We start from the raw sequence: 21,580 nt of genomic DNA, 5'->3' as shown, positions 1-21,580 counted from the left end.
GAGCCTGAGCTCCGCAACGGGAGAGGCCACAACAGTGAGAGGCCCGCGTTAACTACAAAAAAAAAAAAAAAAAAAAAAACCGGTCCGGGAGGATCCCGCATGCCGTGGAGCGGCTGGGCCCCATAAGCCATGGCCGCTAAGCCTGTGCGTCCGGAGCCTGAGCTCCGCAACAGGAGAGGCCACAACAGTGAGAGGCCCGCGTAACTACAAAAAAAAAAAAAAAAAAAAAAACACACACCAAAAATAGTTCTTGTAAAGTTATAGACATTTGAAAAATAGTTTTTGTAAAGTTATAGACATTTGAAAAATAAATATGTCATATATATTCAGTTGAAAATACTTCTTTTTGTAAGTGATACATTGCTTTGGATTAATCAGATAAAGAGGAAAGTCAAGAATTTTGCCAACAGTGTTTCTTGCTAACATTACTCAGTTATGCCTTTCAGCTCAGTATATTGTATAGGAATGATATCTTGTTAAAACAACTGTTGAAGGCAAGTCATGTCATATCAGCCACACTCTGTACCCTATGGGAACTCAAATGTTCCAAACTCTATGTTAATATAATCGTGCTGCTCTGCTGAGCTAAGGCAAAAACCAGTTTTTCGATGCCATGTAAGGCTTCATAAAAGTACCACATTATCTTTATGTCTTCCAGAAATGTAGGAAAGCTGAGGTGAAGATTATGCTGAATCAATTTAGGAAGGTAAATATTGTGAACAAATACCATAAAATAACCTAGAAAAGGATTCCAACCTCCATTTATCAACTAACAAGACGTCTATACTCTTCTTGATGTAATTGGTAACATGTTATCTACAGAAAAACAAAATTCCCCCACTCAGGGGCTCTCAGTGGCTTTTCAGCACAAGGCTCTCCACTTTCTAAGGCAGGATTCTCGTGCAGTACTCTATGCAGCTCTACAATTCTCCTGTACTTTTTTCTTAGGATGTGAAGTCTTATTTTTGGTTATCAACCTCTATTCATTGAAATTGTCTGATGACAAAAGACCCAACTTGTTTTTAGGTTTCCAGGGAGTGCTGAGGGAGAGGTAGCAATAGAAAGACAAGACCAGGGTTTTTTTCTCTTAATTAATGCTATTTCGAGTCTAGTGAGAAACAATTATAGACAACGTAAAAATGCATATTACCAAAAACTGCATGCTTGCTTCATTAGCTGAGGATAGACCCATAGAGATGTGAAAGATTTGAAGACTAAGGTAACTTTTTAAATAACTCAATGTGATTCCACCAATTAATAAAATACAAAGCTAAATCTTGGGCTTCCCTGGTGGCGCAGTGGTTGGGAGTCCACCTGCCCATGCAGGGGACACGGGTTCGTGCCCCAGTCTGGAAAGATCCCACATGCCGCGGAGCGGCTGGGCCCGTGAGCTATGGCCGCTGAGCCTGCGCGTCCGGAGCCCGTGCTCCGCCACGGGAGAGGCCACACAGTGAGAAGCCCGCGTACCGCAAAAAAAAAAAAAAGAGTTACTAAATTATAAAGTTGTTTATTAACATTCAATAAATCATTGCCTCCCTAACAATATTTTAGAGAAGTTAACTTATGGTTGTAAGTTCTCCCCTTTTGCCAGCTTGGTGGCCAATATTTAGTATAAAGGACGCAGTTTTCCAACTGTTTCTGTGACTACCAGAGGCTGTGATGAAATGTGTTCCAGCAGCCTGCAGAGACTGGTAGGTGGACCAGAGACCATGGAAGCTCAACTAACGGAAGCCTTAGTTGTACTACAGTGATATCAGCTTTGTGAGCTAAGGTAAAAAGAGAGAAAACATAGCAAGTGCAGGACATACCTTGGAAAGGAAGGTCATGAAGAATTTTAAGTACACAAAAATATCTATGAGGTTAAAAAAAAAGATGATCTCCAAACAGAAGAATAAAAATATTTTTAAATGATGCAAGCTTAGTTGCTTAACATATTGCTAACAAGAGAGTCAGATTCCCTTTCAGGATACTCAAACTCATGTTCTTTAAACTTGATGAAAATATAGAAGGACATTATGAAGATCCTGTTAACCCAGATAGCTTTTAGAAATCAAACATCATTTTTAGCAATAAGTGCACTAAACCTTGAAAGTCAAGTCAGAATTTCTACAAAAACCAGTGTACAAAAACTATCAGAATTCCTGCAAAAGGGGGGTTACTGCTAGGATTTGTGCACTCCAATAATTAACATACCCTTATTATTTAAAAAGGTGAAAACCTTCACTTACACAATGGATAAGGGGGGCCTGTATATTGAGTCAAAAAATAAAATACAACACTTCAATTACAAAGTCTAAGGAAATTATGATTAAAATGGGATTTTTCCTTCTCTACTGTTTATCTAGATGAAGGTAGGAATCAACTTAATAAGAGTGTGAATCTTGAAGTTCATAGTCAACAGATCAGAAAAATGTTATGGAAAACCTCCCTTCAATATGGTGGTTGTCAAAAAATGAATACTAATCACACAAGCTGGTTCTGTCATTAGCAAACACATCTACATCATTGCTCTCATGCAGTGATCTATCTTTAAAAAATGATGTGTCATTCCTGCACCATCACCTGTAACGTGCATGCGTTACGTTTGATTGGAACCTTGATTCACAGGCAACATTTACTAACAAACAGAGCTGAAGGTCATTATTTGCTGATCACTAGTTTATGTTATCCATCCCTATCCTATAATGTTAACATGTATTTGTTTCTTACATGATGAGATATGGGTCAAGTCGTAGCCCTATCTTTTATAAGTAATTCATCTATGCAACCATTTTTGGCTGCCTATGTATGCCCAAAAAACGTTTGTTATCTGATGAGTTCTTCTTGGTGCTCTGTTGATATTTAATTTTTCAAGTATTTCCTGATCAAATCCTGTTGAAGAATGTAGGTAATCACGTAAACCACAGCCAGCATACTGGACCTAGGACAGCGATTCTCAAACTTTCTGGTCTGCAAACCACTTTCATGAATCAGGAAATCACATGGTCCATCCACCCAAACCCATGTTCACATAGTAGCCCTTAAATAAATCTTGAAATAGTCACTGCTTGCCCAAACAGAAAATTTACAGTCTTCTCACTTCTTCACTGTCGTAACAGCCCGTCAGGTGGCCTCTTTCTCATCCACTCCACGCAAACACGGAGGCTAGAAAAATCCCACATACTCCACTATTTCTCAGCCCAAACCCTTCATTTAATTGAAACCACATAAAATGCCAAACCCAAATTCCTCTCTTTTCCTTCAATGTCCTATAAAGGTCCCCTTCTCATTTCTAGTAAATTCTGAACAGAAACTCTTATTTCCATCCTGTCATATACAAACATGACTTGTTCCTTCTCATCCAACAAGGACCAGCTTAAGTTTCAGCCTCTCCAAAAAGAGTTTCCCAATTCCCCACAGCCATAAATGCTCTTGTTCTCCTGGACTTGCAGAGAACTTAGAGACTGATACCATTCTTAAGGCACTTAACATTCTCTGTCTTCTAAGAAAAGCATTTGTCATACTCCATCCCCTCATACTGATTTAATTTCCTTCATACTATAGAGCACTACCTTTGGAAAATCACATATGTGATTTTGCATATTGGCTGCCCTCCTAGATCAAGTATAAACTCCATGCCATAGGAACTGTGGACGTCCTGTTTATCACTGAATACCTAGGGCCTAGGACAATGCCTGGTACTTCGTAGGTATTCAGTAAACAATTATTGAATCAATAAATTATTCTATTTCTGCGTTCCACTGATGGCCTGAAACTTCCTTGAGACTGAGGAATGCCCACAGTTTCTCACAAAGAGATGATAAATATTTCCTTGACAAATGAACATTTGTTCCTGAATGGAGCCAAATAACTTTCAAAACTACCATATCTTCCCCCAACATATTCCATTTCCCCCCAAACATTACCAGATTGCCTAGTAAGGGTAAAATAGAATATTAAAAGACAGCAATGATGTCACCATTGTTTAAAAACTCCTTGTCTAGTGCATTCTATTTCCTGTTGAGGGTATAAACGTAAAATTCTTTTTAAGTTGTGGAAATTATTAGGAAACTTTTAAATTAAAAAACTGATACATATGCTTTTATTGTATATATTTATATTTTTATAATTTTTCTTATAACTAAAATACAAATTATAATATGGATCACAAATAAGTCTACATGAAAGAATACTGTGTCCCAAGGTTCCTATTCTATAAAGGCAGAGACTGGATGTTGAATTCACTACCTGTAATTTCAAGAAAACCAAAGGCCTAGGAGTAGTGGCTCTGCTAGATTCCATGCTATGTGGGCACGTTTCCACACAGTCCTGCCAATTCCAGCCTGACCCAGGGCAACCCCCTTGTTCCATATATCCAAAGATTTATGACAAATTATGTTCTAGCTTTGTGGTGTGGGTTAGGATGGGACCACCCAACACATGTTCTCTTGGAACCTCATCCAAATTTAGATCCTGAGACCCCTTGGGAAAAAGACAAGTACAGTAGCCCATACTGCTCTTTAAGTATTCAGTGTTTCTCTATTGTAAAGAAATTTCACGTTTGTTATATTAGGTTTGCAGTTTATTGTGCATTTTGCATGCATATTATAGGTTTACCTATATTTCATAATGTAATACAGTGATTTCTAATATATTCCTTTGTAATACTTACCTAATCAAGACTATTTTCTAAATGAATTTTTAAATCCTTTCCTGGTTTGGTTTTTTTTTTTTTTTTTTGGCGGGGGTGGCACGGTGAGGATGTTCCCGTCGATTAGTCCAGAACATTACATTTAAAGAGCAAGAATATTAATATATTTTCCACTGTTCATTTAAAAGCAAAATTGAAACACACTTTTAAAAAGATACCAATAAAGAATCTCTTCCTCAGAAATGTGACAGAAACATGTAGCTTATAGTTCTAGTTAGCATAACCACTTTATAGTGTACTTCTTATTCAAATAATTTTCAGAATAAATTTGTTTTCAGTTTTTTGGCTGTTATGTTGGTTGTATGAGATTAACACTTAAGTGACACATAAAATTAAGACTCCATCCAACACTCTTTAATTTTGTCACTTTTGTGGTTCATAAATGTTTAACAGCAAGTAACAATGGCATTAATCCATGTAATTAAGGGAATTTAAAATGTAATTATACATTTAAAACATCATAAAATGCCTACCTTTAAACTATTGCTCTAGAATGATAAGGAGATAGATTTTCATTGGTTGTTTTAATAATTTTAACTATTGCACTTAGTTTCTGAACATTTCTGTATTTCAACATGATGGAAAGACTCAACTAAAAGATTCACTCCAAAATGTGAACTTTATGAAAACTTTCTGGAACTGCCCATTTGGCCACTGAATTGGGACTCTCCTCAAGATGCCTGAATAATCTAATCATGGTTTTTCTGTATCTTTTTATTACGACCATGTAAGTGGTGATCTAGAAAAGTTTCTTGAGAGCAGAAAACTGTCCTTTTCTGTTCAATCCCAACTATGTCTTTTTTTTTTTTTTTTTTTTTTGGTAGTACGCGGGCCTCTCACTGTCGTGGCCTGGAGCACAGGCTCCGGACGTGCAGGCCCAGCGGCCATGGCTCACGGGCCCAGCCGCTCCACGGCATGTGGGATCTTCCCGGACCGGGGCACGAACCCGTGTCTCCTGCATCGGCAGGCGGACTCTCAACCACTGCGCCACCAGGGAAGCCCCACCACCTATGTCTTTTTACCAAGTTCTGGGCATCTTCTTTGATGGAAGCTCGATAATGATAATGGTGTTGTTCCAAAGATGATAAACTATTAATTTACCATGATGCTCAATGGTTGGATCAGAATCACTCAGTAAACAGCAGAGAGATTATGTAACAACCTTCTGGGTAAATGTCCCATGGGGGCAATTTGTGCCCGTTAGGTGGTATGGACTAAAATCTAGGAAAGAGGACAGATGCTGAAATTACTTATTTTCAGCACACACTAGACCAAAAATTCACTTTCAGTCTGCCATAACTGTCTAAATTCCATATTAGAAAAAAGACTTCTGAATCAGGATAAAAAATTAAGAGCACCCATACTGTTATATACTTCAAAAAGTTATTATAAATATGCTTTAATATGTTTATATCAACATAGCACAGTCTCTCTTGAGCATTCTTTGTGCTTTATCATCTTAAATATCTTGCATTTCTATTGGGCTAAACAGTCACCATTCTGCTCATTGGATAGTTGTAATTAGTCCACCACTGCATGAATGCAGGACCAGGTACAGAACAAAGAATGCAACCTCAGCTTTCCAACCAGCAGGTTGATGCTCTGACCCCTATGCCTTGTGCTATGATCATGAGTGATGGAGCTGTTCCGATGCAAGCTACTTTCAAATAATGATCCACAAAGTTAATCAAAAGGGCTTCCCTGTTCAATATTTACCTGTTATTCATTGACAGTCACTGTCTGCATTGCCATCTATGATGTATAGAGTGGGATCAGGAATACTGAGCTCAAACAGAACCTCAGTGCCTCGCTGAAGTACCAGGCACAATAAAAGCTGAATTAAGCTGCTCTTCAAACCACCCCTGACACTAAAGATGTCTGCATGAATTCCATAGCAGCAAAGCATTGCTCCTTCATGGATTTGGAGCCCATATTAGCTGCTGATAGTAAGAGAAATGAAAGGATGAACAACCACATGAGGGGGAAAAGAAGAGATATTGAGTATCAAAACATAAACATGGAGGGGAAAATAGTAATTTCCTGTACTTGGACAAAAAAATATTATTCCCTTCTTGATGTGATCTCCTTGCTTTTATGTACTAGGAAAGTCATGTCTATCCTGAAAATTATTTTTCTCATTTTAATACACATTCAACATTTTAAGCTAAAAAATAATAAGAAAATACTGATCTTTTTATGTGTTAGGTATTTAAAAGCTGTCTGTCAGTCTGTCAATCAAAGGTACCCAGAAGGGGATGTTGACCAGACTCCATGTCCACCCCTGAAAAGAGACAGGTAATCAGACTGATCATAATACAATTCTCCCATTTTATTTTTTAACCATCAGCTAGAGAGCAAGGCTTAATACGAGACCTTATTATTCACATTATCCATGAGGCCTGGCGGGCTTGAATACGGGTGTTTAAAGGAGGAAAGTCATTCCAAATGTTAATCCTCTTTTAACTAATTTTACCTGAACATTTACTTAGGAATGGTAAACAGTTTTTGAGCATTTAGTATGTACCAGACATTGTTCTAAGTAAGTTACATGTATTAGTACACTTATTCTCCATGATAAACCCTATGAGAGAGACTATTATCATTACTCAGAAGAGAAAAATGGGGGACAGAGAGCTTATGTAACTTATTCAAGATCACTCAGCAAAAAACAGTGGAACCAGGGTTTGCACACATCAGTCTCCATCAGAGCCTGTACACTTACCCTCTACACTGAAGTTGCCTCTAATTGCCTTTAGCACTACTGAAGAGGTAAGACAATCACTGGCCTTTAATAAGCACCTTAAGAAGATTTGTGGAGTAAATAAATGAATTAACATCTCTAAGGAACTTGCAATTTTATTGAGAAGATATTATCCATACACACACCCACACACTCTTTTATCCTTTAACTTTTGTAAGTTTATGTCATGCCTCTCCACTCTGTGTATGAGTTCCTAAAGGTATATATTTACATATATATGACTGAGTGCCCCCAAACATGTGATACAGAGTAAATGACACATGAGGATTTAATCTTGGGCTCAATATTGACTTCCCTCTCTTCTCTATCTCCCCTCAATCCACTCCATCAGGAAATCCTGTTGGCTCTTCCTTCAGAATAGGTCAGAATCCTAAGTCTTCTCACCACCTCCACTTCTACACCATTGGTATGAGCCACCTTGCTTATGGTCATAGTCTCCAATCTGGTCTCCCTTCTTCCACCCTCATCCCCCTGAAGCACATGCTCAGCCAGCCGCCAGACTGATCCTAAAAATTACATTATGTCCCATTACTCCTCAATTCAAAAATCTTCCCAAGGCCCCATTTCGAGTAAAAGCCAAAAGTCTTACATGGCCTGCCAGGTTCCTATGTGGGACCTATCACCTCGCTGAACTGTCTCCTGCTACTGTCCTCCCTGCTCATACAGACCCCACCACACTGTCCTCCTTGTGGTCTTTGAACACATCAAGAACCCTTGAGCCACAAAGCCTTCACTCTGCCTAGAGTATCTTCCCCTGCGTATCCAGATGCTTAACTCCCTCACATCCTTGGAGGAAAATGTCATACTTTTAAATGGAGCCTCACCTATTTGAAACCATACCAAAAACTTCACCTCAACACCCCTAATTTCTTCTTAACCTGTATTTTTGTTCCATAGCACTGACCACCAAACAGACTATGTGATCTACTTGGTTTTCAACATTTGTTGTTTACTGCCTGTCTCTAATGCCCTCGAACTTGGAGGGCGAAGATTTTGGTCTTTGTTCATTGACATATCCCAAACAATAGTTCCTAGTTATAGAACGTACCCAATTAATGTGTTGAATTAAGAGAGGAAAGAAACCACTGTGGATAAAGCCAAGGCACAGAGATAGTGCATGTCTTGTACCTAACACGAGTAAGTGGACACGTTTCACAGACAGGAGCAGAGAGTCTGGATTGAGAAAGACCTTGGGGGAGAAGGGGAGGCAAACTAGAGCAAGACTGGTGGGTTTTAAATACTAAGCTATAGACACCATGTGGTGAGAATGAATAGTCAATGATTTTGAGCAAGGAAATATGCTAGAAACATTACTTTAATCTGATAACTATTTATAAGGTAGCCCAGAAAGGAAAATTTGTACTGTCTTGCAACGTACTTTGTGTACAGTAAACTCAAGTACTTAATAAAACTGAATGAGGGCTTCCCTGGTGATGCAGTGATTAAGAATCCTCCTGCCAATGCAGGGGACACGGGTTCGAGCCCCCGACCAGGAAGACCCCACATGCCGCGGAGCAACTAAGCCCATGCGCCACAACTTACTGAGCCTGCGCTCTAGAGCCCGTGCTCTACAACAAGAGAAGCCACCACAATGAGAAGCCCGCTCACCGCAACTAGAGAAAGCCTGCGTGCAGCAACGAAGACCCAAGCAGCCAAAAATAAATAAATTAATTTTTTTAAAAAAACTGAATGAGATGGGAGATAAGAAGAGTAAGGGGGAGACCGCAACAATCTAGGAATGAAATAAGAGCTTAGATTAAGGATATGGAAAAAGAGAATTATTTTTAAATCATGCTATAAGCAGGGTATTTCAGACTAGAGAGGTAGAATAGAAGATGATTCCAAGAGCAAACCTGATAGACTAGAAAAATTAATATAAAGCAAAAGAAGTACAGGGTAGGAGAGGAACATTCTAAGGAAGATGTGAAGATCTTTTCTGGGAGAACGGCTGCTCTGTCCTGGAGAGAGCCCTAGAATGGGAGATCAGGAATGTCTCTCTTTGCAGGAGGGCCAGGCCATACTGCCATCATGTGAAACTCTTCAAATCTCTTAATCTCTAGGACTCGAGGGCTTTTTGTTTGTTCATTTGCTTGGTTTAAGGTTTTTTCCATGTAAAATGGAGATAAAATACTGTTCACTGGGTTGCTTTGAGGATCAATTGGGAAACACCAAGAAGTGCTTGCAAATTTGTTGGTCTTTAGATGCAGAGGTTGATATAAAGTGGATCACAAGCAGAGACATCAAGCAGTTTAGAAATATAAAACTTGAACTTGGAAAGAGGTAGGGCTTGATATAAAAGTTTTGGATTCATCCATTTCTGTGTGATAACTGCAGTGTAACAGCAGATGAAGTTTCCAAAGGGGAGACCTAATTGCCTCCACACTCAAGGGTACACAGCTGGGAACACAAAGGACACTGAATGTTTAAGTGACTAATGTTCAAATATAAGAAACTTCCCTCCTCTACAGGTAAGGCTTTAAGTTCCTCAGAGTCTTATTCTTTTGCAGCAATAGATTTCATTAGACTATCCTTCAGTAGAGGATGAATGCTCTTCTGAGGAAAACTATCATCCTGCTCCAAAGGGCCACATCATTCTGTTTAAAGGGGATAAACTGCTGGGCCAGACTGACTCAGATTATTCTGCTATAATAGTCACCAGATTAAACTTTATTAGCTGTGTAAACCGAGCAACTGGCCTACCATCTCTGAGCCTTCATTTTCTTCAGTGCAAAATTAGTATACTACTTACTTACTTCAAAAGTGGTTATTTGGGTCAATTATCATAATGCCTAAAAAACCACAGAACACCACAGTTGTAACCTGTTACTTCCTTTCCTTCTGATTTCAGCTAATCAATTACCGCATCTGTATTACTAGATATGGAAAACCCGCCAACACAGAAGCAAGAATGGTGAAACTGGGCTTCCCTGGTGGCACAGTGGTTGAGAGTCCGCCTGCCGATGCAGGGGACACGGGTTCGTGCCCCGGTCCGGGAAGATCCCACATGCCGCGGAGCGGCTAGGCCCGTGAACCATGGCCGCTGAGCCTGCGTGTCCGGAGCCTGTGCTCCGCAACGGGAGAGACCACAACAGTGAGAGGCCCGCGTACCACCAAAAAAAAAAAAAAAAAAAAAAAAAAGAATGGTGAAACTGAAACCTAATTTCATTATCAAGAGTTAAAACTTCTCTTGTCTGCAGAAAGATCAATTTAGCCTCACAATGAAAGGCCTCAGCATCAATGGGTATTTCCTTTTGATGGCAGAATAAATCCAGCTGTATTGTCTATGTCTCAGAGCCTCGAATTCTGAGGACACTCTGTACCACAGCAGTCATTTGTGTCCTGCAAATTTCTCCTGAACAGAGCCAATAAAGGTATCTGTGGTGCAAGTGAACCAAACTTGCCACTAGATCCTTATAAAAATACACAACTGAACTTCCCTGGTGGCACAGTGGTTAAGATATCCACCTGCCAATGAAGGGGACACGGATTCGATCCCTGGTCCAGGAAGACCCCACATGCCATGGAGCAACTAAGCCCCGTGTGCCTCAACTACTGAGCCTGTGCTCTAGAGCCCGCAAGCCACAACTACTGAGCCTGTGTCCACAACTACTGAAACCCGCGCACCTAGAGCCTGTGCTCCTCAACAAGAGAAGCCACCGCAATAAGCCCATGCACCACAACGAAGAGTAGACCCTGCTCGCCGCAACTAGAGAAAGCCTGCGCGCAGCAATGAAGACTCAACGCAGCCAAAAATAAATAAATTTATTATTTTTTAAAATATGCTACTTAAAATCTGCCCGCCCATAACTTTAGTTTAGTCTCCCCTTCCTCAAGGCAGTTCACAAGTGCGCTAAATTTAAAAAAAAAAAAAAAAAAAAAAGACAAAACAGCATTCTTCATTCCTACCAGCCTCATATAAATTGATACTAGCTTTGGGCAAGCAGCATTCAGAAAAGAGGGTAAACAATCTTGCTAACAGATGAATTTATAGATCGTCAATTTTACAAGAACTCAAGAATTTCCCCTACCCTCCACTTTCATCCCCACTAGATGTGTCTCCAAATCTCTCCTTTTAAAAACATGGTGACATGACCACCACTGCTTTCACTGATATTAATTCAAGACTTAGGACACCTGGTGAATTTCTCCAGGGGATGAGAATTGGAGCTGCTGCTTATTTTCCCCTTGCAAGCCATCAAGTAGTTAGGCAGTCCCTGGAAAAGCATGCTGCTTCCCTGGAAGTGAGCAAAGACCACCCTGTTATTACAGGCATCCCCCGCTTTTCTAAAATTTGCTTTACACCACTTTGCTTTTATGAAAGACTACATTAGTACCTGTTTTCAATAACTGAAAGAAATCGGAAGAGGACTTTCACATTTGGGGAAAAGGCAAAAGTGAAAATAGCCTTCAGTGTTTGTTGTGCGGTGAGAAGTTACAGAGGCAGGGAGCTCACCCTGAGCAGTGAGAGGCACCAAGTTCCTTCCCCAGGAACTACGCTCTGCATCTCAGCATCAAACCCTCATACCTTTGAACTGTGTTTGTGAGCATGTGTCTTCATCTCCATTTATTTTGTGCATATGTTAGCAAAATGGGTCCTAAGGTAATTGCTTCTTCCCTTTACATCATTTTGGCTTACAAAGGCTTTCCTAGGAAAGCTCTGCTTTCTGATGGCAAGGGCATCCTGCACTGCAAATGTTAATTCTTCACCAGGAGATCCAGCTGGTGTCTAAAGCATATGGAATGGGAGACCGTGCCCAACAGAGCCATGCCAACTCAATTTCACTCCTAAACCAATTTTGTTAGTGTGGTTGGAGAGTGGAAGCAAAGAGAAGAATCAAAAAGATCGTGCACCTCTTCTGGTTTAAAGGTCAAGGCATGCAATTGGCTGTGATTCACTCTGAGCCCCCATGACAGGCAATAGTCAAGGAAATGAGGCTGTTATGGAAGCTTATGTTGGTTGAAATGCAAGGGATGAGAATTGCTAGAGAGAGAAACAGGCCTCTTGTCATTGGTACCTAATGAGAAAAAGCAAAGAGTGAGGCCCTATATATAAAATCTTCTATATAAATACTACTGCGTTGGGTTTAATAAATAAGATTAATTTTTTTAAAAAAGCTGTACGTTTCTCGAGCCCACTATACCCTTCTCACCATTGGCTTCATCCTCTAACTTTCTACCTTTCAATGATGGACTCTCTCGATAAAAAGGATTTTACTGCAGGGAGCCTTTATAAATGAGCTGAAGGAAGGGAAGGGAAGGGAAATAAGGTTTTAAATAAGATACGACAATAGTCTATTTAATCACATAAATACCAAGCGCTCAATTCCAAAGAATCCTCACACTAATATGTGAATCACAATGGTCTCAAGTTGGCCAACAGAAAATCACTCAAGTATACTTTCCTTACACTCTGGTTATTGAGCCAAAATCCTCCCAGAAACCAGACCTCTCTCTGCTTTGAGAACTAGGTGAAAACATCTCAATGCTGAACACAGTAAGTAGCATTCTTTTTAAGCAGCCTAAGGATTGATGTAGCAGATGTGGCATGTGAGAGAATGAGTTTGTAAAGTAGCCAGAAAACTCCGTCTAATCACTTAACGGTTACCTCTCATACATGTACATATTCTGATCTAAAAAAAGCTGTATGGGACTTCCCTCGTGGCGCAGTGGTTAAGAATCTGCCTGTCAATGCAGGGGACACGGGTTAGATCCCTGGTCCGAGAAGATCCCACATGCCGCGGAGCAACTAAGCCCGTGCGCCACAACTACTGAAGCTGCACTCTAGAGCCCGCAAACCACAACTACTGAGCCCACGCGCTGCAACTACTGAAGGCCGCGCACCTAGAGCCCGTGCTCCACAACAAGAGAAGCCATCGCAAGAAGCCCATGCACTGTAACGAAGAGTAGCCCCCACTTGCGGCAACTAGAGAAAGCCAGCAACGAAAACCAAACGCAGCCTAAATAAATAAATAAATAAGATTGATTAATTAATTTTTTTTAAAAAGCTGTACGTTTCTTGAGCCCACTATACCCTTCTCACCGTTGGCTTCATCCTCTAACTTTCCAATGATGGACTCTCTAGATAAAAATACTGAGAGGATAGAGAAGGATTTTTCTGCTGAAAATTTTATCACTAGTTCTTGCTAGAGTTCTCTTCTTTTTTCTAACAAAAGAATTTAAATTCCCCACACAAGAAAGTAGTAAAAGTTCAGAAAGGAAACGCAAACTGCAACAGGAAAAAATATACATTGTGTAAGACAGCAAATCTCTGCAGAAAGTAGTTTCTATATGGAAGTTGACTAGTTTCCAACTTCCCTTAAATAATTGCTTGTGGACAAATTAGAACACTTGGCCCCAGATATCTGCCAGCTGAGGCAACTTGTGGATGGATTCACAAGGAAAACCTATATATGTGGATATAGAACTATCAAAGATGACATGCTTATAAACACAATTATATATAAGGATAGACACCAAATTGTTAATGGTAGCTGTCTGTGGGTGGTGCAATTACAAGCGCTATGTTTTTTTCTTTATGTTTATATGCATTTTCTAAATGCTCTGGAATGAAATGTGTTGCATCTCTATTCAAAAAGAGCTTTTCCAAGAGAAAACAATATAACTCATCTAGGAATCGCAACCCACCCCCCAGGCCACCAACCCAGAGCCATGGCACTGGACTTAATGAAAGGTAATTCCAAGAGTATCCCCTTAACACAAGTTGATGTCCTGCCACAGTGTATTCAATAAGCTCCAAAGTAACACAAATCCAAGGTCATTACTGAGCAGAGGACAGGGAATTCCCTGAATCAATAGACAAATACATGGAAATAAAAGTTCTGAGTAAAGTTGAAAACAATCTCTTCCCTTGGTTGTTGGTAAGACTCTTAAGGGGGGTATGCTGATTATGTATCTTCTCATTTAAGTGGATAAAAAATCCTGTTGCATTTTTTCTTCTGTAAGCTTATACATACTTTTAACACAGATCATAATACTTTTTAAGTGGCATTTCCATTTTAATGTATTTTCCACTGGAAATTTAAGAAAATATAATCTTCCTAAGCATATGAAATTTTCTGGTGTATGAAATTAACAGTGATCCTGAATTTTCACTAAAGTTCACAATTATTCCTTATAATGAAATACTGTATTTTTAATGCTATGAAAGTGGAAATTCTTGCAACTATATTACATAACACATGGTAATAAATGGCAAATTTAACACACAGCTCAGGATATGTTCCTTTAGGAACGTTAAATTCCTCAACATTTCCATAGTCATAATGGCTTATCTTGCTGGAGGCTAAATGATTATTTCCATTTTGTAAACAAGAGCTCTATGAGGTGAATAGTTGTACACTAAGTTAGATGAGTAACAAAGTACTGCTCATTTAGTGAGTTTTTACTATATGCCAAGCACCATAGTAAATGTTTTTGTGGTTTAGACCTTACGCTCTGCAGTCAGACAGACTGGAGGTCTAATGCAAGGGTCAGTAAACTTTTTCTGTAAAGGGCCACACAGGAAACATTTGAGGCTTTGTGGGCCATATGGTCTCCGTCGCCATTACTCAACTCTGTCATGGCAGCACATAAGCATACATAGACAGTGCATAAGTGGATGGGTGTAGAAGTGTTCTAATAAAACTTTATTTACAAAAACGGCAGTGGGAAGGGGCAACAGATGTGGCCAGTGAGCCACAATTTAGTGATGCTGATCCAAATCCCACCATATCCTACCTTCTTAACCTTGAGTGAGCTACTCTATAAGTTATCTGTAAAATGGTGGTAATAAACATACCTAGTGCCTAGGTTTATTGTAAAGACTTTTAAAACATATATATATTAAGCTATTAGCCCACTGCCAGACATCAGTATCTGGTAAAAGATTAGTAATGTTAGCCATTATCATCTTTATCATCACATTGATCCTCAAAACAACTATGAGATAATTATCATTTTTGCCTCCATTTTAGAGGTGAGAAAACAAGCTTAAAGAGTTAAGTAACTTGGCCACTGTCCCACATCTAAGATAATTGTGGGGCTAGGATCAAACTCAGATCCATTTCCAGGAGGTTAAGCTTTCTCTAGCAATGATTAAATATTATTGCGTGGACTTGTGGATCTAAATTAGACTAAAGCATAATTCTTCTACTCTGATGCATAAACTAAGACCAAAAATTCACTAAAGCCACCTTTACACACAACACACAGAACAAGCTGTTCTTAAGGTGAAGACAATTTATTAAAACCACAGTTTATAGGTTAGTTTGCTCTATTATTTTTTAAATCTGGGCACAAGCACATTAGTCTCTGATCCTCTCTGAAACCACCGGTTAGCGATTTTGAACACTGTAGTTGAACAGCATGCCTACAAAAGGCTCATTGTAGCCCTATTCCTGTAACCTTGACCTTTACTTTCTGTTCTCAAGTTTCTACAGCTCTCATACATACTGCAGGTGTGTCACTAACCAATTATTTTTAAAAATCTAGGCAGTCACTTCTCTCATAATGAAAATATACACTCTGGTGAAGCCAATTAATATTCTCTCATTTTAAACCATGCCTCCTGTGCCTGTCCATTTTTACTCTCTGGCATTCCTTTATCTTGAATTACAAGCGGTCTGTGAGGAGAAAGGTAAATATGGAGCACCTCAAGCCAAGAAAAGCAGTGAATTTGTGGAGAGGTCCTGAACTGCATTTCATATTGGGAGAGTCCTCCAAGATGTTTACAAATCAAAAATAACTTCAAACTAACAAACACAGGATGACTGCATACTCTTCCACGCAAAGCACACTCAATAACTTTCTAAACAGAGGAGGCGCTGAGGCCATGGGCCACTCCGCAGCAGGTTTCCTGCCTCAGGTCTAAGCTGCTTCCAGAGCTGTTCTCTAACAGGCAGTCCGTTCCACACTCCGCCCCTCCTGAAAACCGCCCCCAGGGCCCCACAGGAGGGCAATCTACTAAATGCCTTTGCTCCTCTTTCTTCTCCAACCTTAACTGTCACCTTTCCCCCAGCCCTCCACTCCTGACATGTGCCATTAGTGACCTGTTACACAATACTCTTCTTTTAGCCTAAATCACTACCTCAGGCACCCCTTCCCCAAATCAGGTATCTCCTCCACCATGAAGACTCCAGGGCCCACCTTGACTATTAAAAATACCTCTTGCATGACACCACTTCCACAGTTTGCACTCATCTCACCAGAGGCACCTCTCACATGGAACCCCAATTACTTGTTTACATCTCAGTCTTCTAGGCTTCTGGAGGGCAGAAGTCTCTTAGTCACCCCTTTGACTAGTTTGTGTAAAACAGCACCTGACTCGTGGGTGACAATCAAAATACATTCGTTAAATGAATAAATTAGTTCATTTTAAAGCTAGTCCTAAATAATACACTCTTATGCCATCACATTACCAAGATATGCTACTTCAAGTCATTTGCAGGCAAAAATCACTGGTGTGATGCTAAAATTAACTGGGAGAAACCACCAGAAACCATGCTGAGGTCTGAAAGGCATGATGTGGAAATCAGAATTCATCTGGATGTTGAAAGGCTTGAAGCAGTTCTTGCTACAAAGTTCAACATCTGTTTAACATGCAGATTCTATTAGAGCTCTTTATGAAGTTCACTGTATATTTCTCTTTTCTCAATTCTTAGGTATTTACTGATCCAAACGCAACTGGTGTAAATTATTCTAATGTGCATGAGGTGGGGGATGAGGAGCCAGTATAATAGCAATCAATCAATCGGGTTAAACAACCAGTAAAAGAACTTGCTGCTGCCACTGGAGCCCCCTTGACCTTTCCCTCCCCTTCAGCACTGGTGACCGTCTATCCCCCAGCAGCCTGCCTGACAAGGCACCTGTCTTGTTCTCCTTAACTGGGGGGACACATGCAAGTGGTTAGTACTCTGTCTGGCACAACACAGCAGATGAAGACTGGTGAATTTCTTCTTTCTTCATTCATTCTCCTCCTCTTGCTCCTGGACCCTGTTAATTCCTTCCCTCTTCTGAGTCTGAATCTTCCCATTTCCAAACCCCTACTTCGTGGCAAAGGCCAGCCTCAATACTGTCCTGAACAGAAGAACACCCTCCTTCTGGGTTTGTCCCTCCAGGCCCAGGTTAATTTCTCCAATCCCTGTCATGCTGTCTGAAATTACTCTGTTGGAGAAGCCACCCTTTTTTGCTTGAATTCTTTACTTGGAGTTGCTTATTAAAATTCAAATGGAAGAGTAACATTATCAGTTAACAACACCTGATCGCAATGAGGGGAACAGACAAAAATGTATGCCCCGCCTCTTTGGGGAAAGACCCAGGCATGAAACACTACCCAGGTATCCAGGTGGAGTGAATTTCACAGAGGAGGAAGATGGGCTTGGAATGGAGAAGACAGGAAACAAAGACAACCCTCACAAACTTGCCAGTGTCTCCTTCTCTTTACGTGATACCTGTCTAGTCAATTACAAGCAACTTCTCAATCTTGGCTGCACTTTGAGACTAGGAACCCTGAGTTAAACCTCTTTGTTCAAAATAGTTACAGCAGTGCCTATTGACAGGGCATAGCATAGGCTCAATAAATATCAGTAACTTAATTTCCAGTCTCCTCAGACTCCTCTTAAAGCTGTGCTCAACAGCAGTCATTTCAAGGTTGCCCAATCTTCCTCGAATCCCTCTACAGTAAGTATCCAACCAGATAGCTAAATTGTGACAAACTTTAAGGCCCTAAAGGCCTTTCTCAGCTGATTCTTTCCTACCTAGTTATCTTTCCCCACAATCACATATTAACACAGGTAAATTTGATGAATTTATTGCTACAATTCCATCTCATGTCTGGGGAAGTTTCCTGTGACTCAAATATTTTCTCGTCTTTCTTTAAAACTAAAGTTTAAAGTTATCATAATTATTATGGAGGGGGATATCTTTTTTTCCAACTCTCCATACTACTTTTACTTTTATGATTGAAAATATAAAAAAATAAGACAACTGTTTTAATTACAAATAACCATGTCATCTCCCAATCCAGTCTACTACTTTATAGATGGGTTCACTAAAATCTAAAGATACTATTGCAAACTATAAGGAGAGCTAAAAATGGAGAGAGGGGTCTGGGATCTAAAAGTTTCAGTACTTAGCGAAATGACAGCTTAACAGAAAGCAATGAAATTTATAAAGTATTTACAATGTGGTTAGCATTCTTGAAAACACTGTATTCCTACCCTTTGCCAAAAAACTTAATATCACCAATTACCATATGAAGTTTTAAACTGTCCATGTCATAGTCATTTAATGTAAGAAGTTAGGGTAACTACCATTATTCTGAAACCATAAATTATGGACATTTTGAAATAATTAATCACAGGTTTCATATTCCTATGCACTTTAAACTTCAATATCATTGAAATGATTTAATTATTTTAATAATTCCCAGTAACATCTAAATGCAACATATAAGATGCTTTAAAATGTAAAATAATTCACAATAATTATAAAGCCATAGAATTACAGTTGGAAGGAATATTACTCCTCTTCAGTGATATATGCTGGTAAATATTTAACAACTACGTGGGGGTAGGAAAGCGTCTAATTTGCAGCATTTTCCAATTTCCATAGTGGAAATACTTTGCCCAATTTCAAGTCACCAGTATGAGGTCAGGGGTCAAAGAGTTGGAAAGATGAGCATACAGCCTGCTCTCCAGAGCCTATCCAAGTTGGCTCCAGCACATCCTAGATATGAGAGACCAGACAGTCCTCAACCCTTTCCACAGACTGACCATTTCTTTATAACCCACGGTACCCTGAACACTTACTGATGTAATACCCATAAGTCATTATGTTTACATGTCTACCTACCAACTACTATAGTGGCTTTCAATCTTTTTTGGATATAAAACAGTGACAAACATATTTTAAATGATAACCACACCCCATGTGCACACATACGTGCAGTTTTAGGTGCACATACACACACACATAAAAACCGGAAGCCTCACAAGATAAAACACACTCTTCCTAAGTGCAATGCACTAAAATTTTCTATTATCTTCCATCTCATTTTTAAATAGCTGATCTTGATCCACCATATTGGATTCATACCCCAATATTCCAGTAGGGCCCCCCCCAAATTAAAAAACAGTGCTCTACTAGACGCTAAGCTCATTGAAGATAGGATTATATGTCTCTTGTCTATGTCTAGCCCTGTGTCTAGTAGTAATTATTGAGGCCCAAGAAGGTTAAAGTAACTGCCCCAAGATGAACCTGCCATCTTGATAAAAGATCCCTCAAGGCAAGTGATAATTCATTACACAGAATCAGGATGTTCATGGCTTGACACAGAAAGCTAGAGGGTCTTCTAAGACAGCCACTCCTTCAGCAGAAATTAATGGAAAAGTTTTTTTTTAATTGTACTAAAGCCATCAATGATGGAACTTTGGCCGTTTATCCACTGTAGCCTTATGGCCAGCACTGCCCATCTGCCTAGGATGACTAGGCAAATCTGAGAGATCAGCATTTCCCTTCTACCGATAACGTTCACCCCTAAAAAGTGTTGAAAAGATACCCATCTTTTTCACAAAACATTTTCAATCCTCTAGGGAGGGTACCTATTTAAAGGCCGACTAATATTAAATATATTATATAGAATATACATACTCCTATATATAATATATATTAACACCAGCTTTCCAATAACCAGCAGCCAAAGGTGTAGCTGGAGAAAACACTCAGGAAAATAAAGTCAGCATCCACAGCTTTTTCTCTTCAATGTGCTCTTGCACCACATGCTTTTTTATAGGTGCTATTAAATGTACACTATAGTTTCAAGACAATCCAGATAAGCATCTTCACTAAAATACACAGCACCATTAATCATCTCAGTGACAATGCTCCAATTTAACATCTTAGGGATTTCCTCCCCTTCTTCATCATTTATTTGCCAATATTTCCTTGTTATGAATATCCCGCTAGTGACTTTCTCTGGCAGTCACAGCTGTGCTGCCTACTGTGTCTACCTTGACAACAAATAACACCAATTCTTAAAAAAGCAAGCCCTTCAGATGACACCTACGGTTAGAAGAGAAGCCTTGCTGTGGACTGAATTCCTGGAGACGAAGACGCCATCCACCCTCTCGCGAGTTTAAATAGACAAACCTCAGCCTCTAAGTAGACAGGAATGTCAGACACGTGACACTGGCTTAATTACAAATGAACAACAGTTGGCTGAATGGTCAACAATTAACAGCTGCTTTAATACGGTCTTTAAAGGACCCCCTTCTTCTACAGCAAAAGGCTTCCTCAAAGTATCCACGAATCACAACAAAGCCACAAAATCACTAACAAATTACAGAAACCTGACCACCAAGAGCCTCAGTAATTATGACTCACAGATAATAAGAATTTTCAAAAAATATTCATCAGAAAAAAATCTGCATTATAATTACACTAATTCTGACGGAGAGAATAACACTATCTAGACAACAGATTAACAAGAAATAAAGCCAGAGATAAATAAGTTGCAAAGATACAGGAAAGAGTCCCATTTTGCGTCCATTTCAGAGAGCATCCTCCAGGGGCTCCAGGATTTCTTGATATTTTATAAAATGGAAACCATGAAAGAAAACGCTCTACATCCAATTGGAGAAGTAAATAAAAGTAGAACTCACCAGCTTGTATTCAGAAAGGAGGTTTAAGGAAAAAGGGTACTTTTTTCAATAATGAAACTCTATTGCAAAAGAAGAGTTTGAAGACAAAAACACACCAAACTATACTTGAAAAGTATATCCAGAAAGGTTAATGCCTTCAGTGAAATTATGTTTACCTTACTTTACATTTTCTATAGGGGGGTTTAATTAATTAAAAGTTAATGTTGCTTCCATCAATATTTCATAACTTTTCTGGAAAGCATAAATGTTTTCATTTTGGGAAGACTCCAATTTAGATTATTGTGTTAGACAAACAAAAACCAAAAACTTTCTTCTTAGCAAAAGCAATGCAAGTCAAGCTAAGATACATTAAAATGCCTTTCCTTCCCAGAGCAGAGTGTTTATTTCAGTGATAGTAACAACACCTGGTTACCAACAGTGCAGATTCTGTTAAGTAATGGACCAAGCAAATGGCAGCAAAGGCAGAGGACT

General features: G+C 39.5%; 1 protein-coding gene across 2 annotated transcripts in view; it reads right to left on the bottom strand.

The window, feature by feature from the left end:
* Window positions 1-21,580, bottom strand: part of NPAS3 (neuronal PAS domain protein 3) — an 876,091-nt gene that overhangs the window by 741,377 nt on the left and 113,134 nt on the right. The window lies entirely within an intron of this gene.

This window comes from Physeter macrocephalus, chromosome 11, assembly GCF_002837175.3.
Source record: "Physeter macrocephalus isolate SW-GA chromosome 11, ASM283717v5, whole genome shotgun sequence".
Classification (NCBI taxonomy): Eukaryota; Metazoa; Chordata; class Mammalia; order Artiodactyla; family Physeteridae; genus Physeter; species Physeter macrocephalus.
The sequence above is the reverse complement of the archived record's forward strand: the minus strand, read 5'-3'. Positions and strand labels throughout refer to the sequence as shown.